General features: G+C 47.9%; 1 non-coding gene across 1 annotated transcript; it reads left to right on the top strand.

The window, feature by feature from the left end:
• The first annotated feature begins 703 nt into the window (after positions 1-703).
• On the top strand, positions 704-810 carry LOC125912049 (U6 spliceosomal RNA). The gene has a single exon (XR_007454600.1). It is a non-coding gene; the product is annotated as a U6 spliceosomal RNA (small nuclear RNA).
• The last annotated feature ends 7,539 nt before the right edge of the window (positions 811-8,349 follow it).

Raw genomic sequence — 8,349 nt, 5'->3', positions numbered from 1 at the left:
AGAGAGGGAGAGAGAGAATCCAAAGCAGGCTCCATGCTGTCAGCACAGAGCCAGAAGTCGGGCTCAATCTCATGAACTGTGAGATCATGACCTGAGCTGAAATCAAGAGTCTGACGCTTAACTCTCTGAGCCACCCAGGTACCCCTCTCTTGAGGTTTTTGACTGATTGGATGATTCTCACTCATATTATGGAGGGCAATTTGCTTTACTCAAAGTCTACTGATTTGAATGTTAATCTCCTTGAAAAAAATACCTTCCCAGTGACATTTAGACTATGTTTGACCAAATACCAGGTTGACATGTAAAATTAACCATCATAATAGGTATAATTTCCTTTTTACAGGTAGAGACCACAGGTCTCAGAGAAATTAATTCACCGACAGTGGTAGGCTGAATAATCCCCCCCCCCCCCCCGGCCAAGTCCATGTCCTGGTCTCTGGAACCTGTGAATATTGTCTTATATGGCAAAAGGGACTTTGTAGATGTGATTAATTAAAATTCTTGAGATGGTGAGATCATCTTGGATTGTCCAGGTGAGCCCAGTGTAATCACAAGGGTTCTTATGAGAGGGGAAAAGGAGGGTCAGAGTCAGAGGACAAGGTGCTGTGATGACAGAGGAGAGATTGGAATGATGTTCTTTGAAGATAGAGGAAGAGGAGGCCACAAGCCAAGGACTACAGCTGGCCACTAGAAACTGAAAAAGGTGCTCGCTTCGGCAGCACATATACTAAAATTGGAACGATACAGAGAAGATTAGCATGGCCCCTGCGCAAGGATGACACGCAAATTCGTGAAGCGTTCCATATTTAAAAAAAAAAAGAAAGAAACTGAAAAAGGCCAGGAAATGGATTTCCCCCTGAGCCTTCAGAGGGAACTAGCCTTGCCAAGATCTTGATTTTAGTCAGGGAAACTGGGTTTGGACTTCTTTCTTCCAGAACTGTAAGGGAATATATTTGTGTTGTGTTAAGCCACTGAATCTGTGGTCATTTGTTATAGCAGCTATAGGAAACTAATACACTTGCCATAGCCACGTAGTTAGGAAACGGTAGAGGTGGGATTCGAAACCACAGCCTTAGGTGCTTGACCCGGTTGTCCTCATCAGTCCTGTTGATCTCTCTCAAACAACAGTTCTTGCGTCCATCCCTCCTCTTGCAGTCCTTGTCCAGACTTCAACCACCCTGTCCCTGAACTTATAATAAAAGGGACTGGGGATAGGGGGCCAAAGGGTAATGAAAACAAGAGTCCCCATTTATTCCTACTATGTGGCAGGCACTTTATAAATATTAGTATTTCATTCTTCCAACCTCCTTGGAAGTCAGGTACTACTATTTTCCATAGTTCATAGTTGAGGAACCTGAGATGAAGAGAGATTGATTAAGTTGCCCAAGATCACACAGCTATTAGGGGGCCGAGCTGGAGTTTAAGCCTAATCTGTCTGATGCTGATGCTTTTGCATAATCTCTCTACCACACTTGCTTCTCCAAAATCTTGATCACAGAGCAGCAGCAGCGGGAGAGGAAAATGTTGGTAAGAACTGAAGAGAATTGGAGACTGAAGCTTCCCTTTCCAGAAACCTCTGTCTCAGGTGTACAGGCTTTGGATCCAAGGTCAGAAGACCCCAGGGGCGTCCTCTACACCCCTGGTGATCGAACTCCTCTGGCCATGCTGGAGCCTTTTGTCCGTTTCCTTCCCTTCTGCCTTCTTTTCGCACCTCTGTTCTTGGGCTGCCCTTGGCATCTGCCAAAGTGGCATTTGAGTTATCCCCACCCCCTTCATGCACACACTTGTTTCCCTTTTGCCATTCTCACTGTGGCCACCTACAGAGGGGGTCCAAAAACATGGGAGGGAAGGGGGCAGAGAGTGAACCCTGCCTTCCAAGGTGGGCTAACCAGGCTTCTCGGCCCATCCTGGGTAATGGACAATCTAGAGATGATGGCCAGGCCTTGGTCCTGTCCATCCAGTGACTGAAGATGACTCTGGCAACTGGGGCTGACCGGAGACATATTGCTGATTCTGAGCCGAGTGTGTGACTTTACAAAGCAGGTTATCAGCAACATTGGGCTAAAAATACCATGTTTATTTTTGAAATAAGTTGTTTTGGCAGTTATAAATACTCTATGAAGCCAGCTTAGAGTGTAGTCTAGCGGCTCTCAGGAGAACTGAATCATATTTCAGAGGCACATGCGGAATCCAACATGCAAATTCCAGCCAGTTCTTCACTATCCTGAGTAATGGAGGAGAGATTGGGTGTGGATAGAGCCAGTGGAGAATCAATTTAGTGCAGGCTTGCAGCCTAGGCTTCCAAACTGAGAATCTTACTTTGGAGTAGGTTACTGCTGGAAGAAACGTTCAGGGACATTTTCTTTCCCTGCTTGGGTACCCCTTTGCCCTTGGGTAACAGAGAACTGAAGTGGTATATCCTAACTCCCTCTTTCCTCCCTTCTTCCTCCCCTCCTTCCTTCCTTCCTTCCTTCCTTCCTTCCTTCCTCCCTCTACCTCTCCTCTCTCCCTCTCTTCCTCTTGCCCCTTCCCCTCTCTCCCTCCCTTCTTTCTTTCTTCATCCATCCACCTTTCAAACAATTATTGAGCACCAACTTTGTGCCTGACACATTGCTGGGTGCTGGGGATATGATAAATAAAACCAACTTGATCTATGTGCCCCTCCTCCCCAATATGAAGTTTAGGAACCACTGTGATTGGTAATTAGCAAAAGGAAAAGGGAATCAATAATTTAAAAATGTGCCCCACCTTCTGAGTGATATGTAGGAGAGAGGGGGAGAGGCTGGGGTGGCATCTTAGTGCAGACAGGAAAGCTTCTCTGGGTGGTTGGGAGGGGGCATTTTAGCTGAGTCTGGAAGGATGAGGAGCCCCTGGGAGGGGAGAGATGGGGGATGTTCCAAGACAAGGAACCAATGCACACAGAAAGGCCTGAGAAAATGACTGATTTGAGGAACTGGCTTGCTACATTTTTATTTATGGAATTTCTATAAAGAACTGCTTGCCTGGCACTCTCAAGAGCTTGGCAGAGACTCTCACTCTCCTCCTTTTTCCTCCTCTTCCTTCTCTTCTCCCTGTTGGGGGGACGTTCTCTTCTGCCCAAAAAACCTACTTCCACTGTCACCCCCACCCCCCACCGTCACCTTATTGTCTTCAGCTCAGAGCCCATCAGTACCTTTGCCGCCACATCCTCCACCTGCCTAGCCTTAGAGGCACCTGGATGTGCTGATGAGAAAAAGGCTCCTGCTTCCCATCACCCACCTTCACCAGGACTCTCTTTACCACCAGCCTGGTGGCTTCACCATCAGCACCATGCTCACTGTCATGGCTCCAGTGATGTTCAGTCACCAGGCCCCCTGCCAACATTCCTGGCCATCCCCCCATCTCTCTTGTATCTCTCCTGTCTATCGTCATCCTCTTCCTCCTTTTATCTGCCCCAGGTAGACGTTTTCTTCTCTCTCCTCCCACCGACACTATGATGGCATCCCTGCTCTGCTTGGTCCCAGGGGGCGCTCCAAACAAGGAAGAACCTGACTATCCCCAACATGTTATAGCAGAAGGAACAGAGACCTTGGAGTCAGATGTAGATTAGCTGAACGGACAAGTCCCTACTCTTTGGACCATTATGATTGGTCCACCATTATTATGAGGATTATGGAAACAATTGATGGGACCATGCCTGGCATCTAATAGGTACTTTGTAAATGGGCTATTTCTTCTCCTCTCCACCAGCATGGATATTGTGACTGGCAAGCAAGAAACGAAACAGCACAGGGTCACCTGCACCCACACTCAGCCTGTCCAGCTCTTTAGCACCTCCACTGATGAGGAAGTGTTTTAGGAACAACTCTAGCACTCCCCCAGTGACAGTTAACAGCTTTTGGCTAATGGTGCCTAATATAGTTTTTAAATTACACAAGTAGTACTTGAGTATATTATTTTTAAAAATTTTAATGAATGAATGAATGAACGAATGAACAAATTTTTTAAAATTTTAGACAAAGAGAGCGCATAAGTGGGCGAGAGGGGCAGGAGGAGAGAGAGAGAATCTTAAGCAGACTCCATGCTCAATATGGAGCCTGATGCCAGGCTCGATCCCATGACCGTGGGATCGTGACCTGAGCCAAAATCAAGAGTTGGATGCTTAACTGACTGAGCCACCCAAGTGCCCTGCCCTAATATGTTTTAATTGAAATTGCCAAATCACCTTTAAACATATTACATCAATTTTCCCTCCTCCTGAGAGTTTATAATTGTACCTGTTTCCCTAAGCTTCCTTAAGTCATTATTGTTCCTGTTTTCCCTAGGTTTCACCACAGTTAAAATGATCAGTGTTTTAGAGGCACCGGGGTGGCTCAGTTGGTTAAGCATCTAACTTCGGCTGAGGTCATGATCTCACCATTCATGGATTTGAGCCCTGCTTTGGGATCTGTGTTGACAGCTCAGAGCCTGGAGCCTGCTGCGGATTCTATGTTTCCCTCTCTCTCTGTTCCTGCCCCCCCCCCCCCCCCCAGAAATAAACATAAAAAAAATCAGTGTTTTAAGTTTTCTGTGAATCAGATGGGGGCAAGATCAAAATTACTGTGCTTGTCAGTGACTCTCAGGATCCATGTGGCTATGCAGTCTGGGGACCCTTCTCCTAAGGGAACCAGATCCCCAGGGTATAGATCCCCACAAGATGGGCAGCATTGCTGCTGGGCTGTGCCTAGATAAAGTGAGTGATTCATTGGGCGGACACCACAAGCAGAGAGGGGATTGGCTATGTTTTCAGGCGGATTCTTCTTTCCAATCCCTGCACTGAGCCATGACTCCCTAAGGGAGGCTTATCCCTGGTTGAAATATGAAGCCATTCGGCTGAAGCTGGTTGCGCCTAGTTGTGACTGCATTGGTCATCTTCACTCCATTAAGGCACCAGCCTCAGCTGGTGAAAAGATGGTGAGTGAAGGCTTGGAAGGATACCTGGGCATTGCCATGGCTGTGTGCCGGCTGTACCTCTGCTTTGTGCATTCTGTGTCTAAGAGGTTTCTGATACCTGCTTGCCTGGTTAAGATATATAGTGGGGGTTGCAGGTGAGGGTAAAGGAGGACTGTGTACAGCAGTGGAAAGAACTCTGGGCTAAAGTTTTGTCCATTTAGACCCTGTTTTGTCCATCAGAGCGCTGTGACAGGGTTATTCTCTTTATCAGTTGATGCCACGGTTGTCCTATCTGGAAAATGGGGACGTGAGGGCCTGCCATACCCAACCCCTACCCCTTGCGATATTATCATGGTGACATGAAGTCTGTGAAGGCATTTCAAAGTGTCTATGTGCTCTTCCAAAGCCAAGCTTAGCGTGCAAAATCCACAGACTCTGCAAACTAGAGAAATGCCCCCTTTCCTGGTAATTATTCAGTAATTATTCACATAAGAAGGATTTCATTGTTATGTTTCATATATTCATCGCAGTTGATGGCCTTTTAATAGTGGCATTGAGTTTGTGTACAGAAAGGTTATTCATTTTAAGATTTCTGGGCCTTAATTGTTATTTGTTTTGCTTGGTTCCAGTGCACTATAAATTAGTGATATCCACAGAGCGTATTTGTCTTGGCACCATGGTGCATTGTCTGCAGTGAGCCCTGTTTGGCCTGGCACTGGCTTGGATTTCCCCATCTGTTTCTGATGTTTACATTGTTAAAGATACGACAGACACACAGGACACGGCCACATGCAGAGAGGGAACTTTTTTCCACTCCAGTGCATCAAACAAGGTCTGAGCCTGTAATAAGCACAGCCCTAAATTACACTCGAGCCTGCTAAAGGCCGGCCCAGCCTTGGTGATGGGGGGATTGATTGCCAGGACCCTGGGGTGTTCACTCCTAAGAATGTGTCCAGCGGGCTCAACAGCTCAGTCTCCAGAAACTCATTTTTGCCTGGTCTTTGAGAAAAAAGAACTGTACTCCTGAGTGGGTTCCTAGAAGCCAAAGATGGGAAACATTGGTGATCAATCCCCAAAGAATCCTAGTGCCGTGTCCCTGGGGGCAAATGTATCTCAGGGGCCGGGGACCCATGAGGCATTGGTGCTTTCTGTCAGCTTTGTGGAATGGCTGGTCCTGACCCCTAAGCCATTCTACACGGCCACCCCCCATTTGCTAAAGTGGGGGCCCATATCTTTTTGTGAAGGGGTCTTAAATTTTCCTCACGGTGTGAGAACCCATAGGAGGTGAAGAAAGGAGGTGGGTGGTGAAGTAGGCTGGACAGGGGAGGGACATTTGGCTTCTGTTGGGAGCAAAGGCTTTGCGGAGGGAGGGGATGGGCACAATGACCTCCTTAACCTCCCTAAATGAGCGAGAGAGCGCGCATGCATGTATATGTGTGTCCGTGTGTGTGCACAGGGGTGTGTGTGTGTGTGTGTGTAGGGGGTGAGGAGAGAGACAGCAGGTAGGGATTGAATGTAGCAAGGACATTTGGTGGAGGCAGCCAACAGCCTTCTGGTTAGCTGAGGGCCAGGCTTTGACATCTGCTGTCACATCGTTATTTTCATCCTGAGAGTCCCTCCTCTGTACCGACTTCAAGTGTTATTAGGTCAGAACAAAACCTGCTCACTCTTGCTAAACTGACACCCCTTTCACTCCCCCGAAGTGAAGGAGCTGAGAGGTTGGCTGAGCCAGTTCTTCCCCATGGACCCACAAGGGCCTGAGGTCTGGGTTTGCAGAACTCAGAGAAGAGAAAGCTTCAGGTCCTCAGCTTCTGTTGGAGTGGAAACCAGTCTACTTTTCCCCTTGCCTTCCAGGTTTATGCTTTTCTAATTTGGCACCTTATTTGGGTCGATGTAGCCCCCCGTGGAGGGCAAGAGGGTGGCAAATTACATAGGATGATTTGATGTTGCTGGCCTGCTCAAATGTCTGCACACTGCCCACAGAAAAATGTTGGCATTCCCTAGTCCGGACCCTCCATCCAGCTGCTCTGTCTCCTAAACAACCCCCACACCTCTTCCCAACACATTCTCCATACTGCAGTCAAGATGGATTTCCTAGAACACTTGGGGGAGGATAATATATTGAGATGTCCACTGGTGTTCTGTTCTTGCTATATTTCCCCCATCATAATGACTCCTACCCCATGCCTACTTCTGACAAAGGTCATCGGACTCTGCCCAACCAACCCCAGGAGAGTCCGTGTTTCCTGGCCAGGAAGTGGGAGTTGCCTGCAGAGAAGCAAATGCTCTTCTTAGCCGTGTTTTCCAAAGCTTGAACTTCTTGTGGGGATTATGTTAAGAAGGGTATTGGGGTAGAGGTACGGGGGAGAAGAAGGAAGTAGGGGCACCAAGGACCTAAACTGCTTACAGCCTGCTACTTTCTGTCCTGCCATTTCTTCTCCCTGGAAACTCTGACCTCCCCCTCCACCCCCCCTCCCCCCATCATTCTTCAAAGCTCAGCTCAGGGGTGACCCTAGGAACACATCTCTGACCCTTCCTGGGGGTCATCGTAAGCCCCGAGACTTGCTCGTCTTTGATCGGTGGCACCTGGCAAGGTGCTGGGCAGGTTTGCTGAGTGACTGCTGGCTGGGGGCTCTCCAGGGGCTTCTCTCTAAGGTAACCTCTGCGTTGTCCTGGAGGTCCTGTTCATTTGTTCTGTGACATTGGGCAAGATCTCTTCATGTGCCTGTCAGGTTAGGAAGTAGGGCTGGGTAATCTCTCAGATCCTCTCCAGGTGCTGATGTCCCCAGGGGAGGATGGCATGGCACTTGATCAGGTAGAGAAGGCCACACTAAACTGTGCCTTTTTAATCCATCATCTTCTCTGCTATAGCTGTGGTTTCTGCAGAGGTGTTATGATCAGGGAAGGGCAGACATGCAGCTATCATCACCCGGGGATCCAGAACCTTCCCTTTTTAATTGGGCCTCATCCAACATTTTTTAATTTCAATGAACTTCATTACCCTCCATCCAGTTCTGCAAGTCAGAAACCTAAGAGCTGCCCAGTGACACCTTGCTTGTCTTCATCACTGTCCCCATCCAATCCACTCTTTTGTCCTAGATAGTTTCAAACTACCTCCTGAACTGAGGCATTCCCGTCCTTTTCACTTCCACCCCAGCCTGGCCATTGGCACTGCCAGCGTCTGCCCTCCCCCTCTCCTGTTTTCCTCATCTTATACCTGCATTGCCGCAAAGTACCTGATACACCTGCTGTCCACACAGCCACTCTGCCTCCTTCTCTCCCATTTAGACTCCACACTTCAGCCAGAGAGATCTCAAAATTCAAATCTGACCCTGACACTCTCCGTTTCAAAACCCTTTGCTGGCTTCCCATTGTTCTTAGGAAAAAGATAAAATTCTAGAAATGGCTACAAGCTCCTGCCTTTTTTTTTTTTTTTTT

The sequence above is a fragment of the Panthera uncia genome, assembly GCF_023721935.1.
Source record: "Panthera uncia isolate 11264 chromosome C1 unlocalized genomic scaffold, Puncia_PCG_1.0 HiC_scaffold_3, whole genome shotgun sequence".
In the NCBI taxonomy this organism is placed as follows: Eukaryota; Metazoa; Chordata; class Mammalia; order Carnivora; family Felidae; genus Panthera; species Panthera uncia.
The sequence above is the reverse complement of the archived record's forward strand: the minus strand, read 5'-3'. Positions and strand labels throughout refer to the sequence as shown.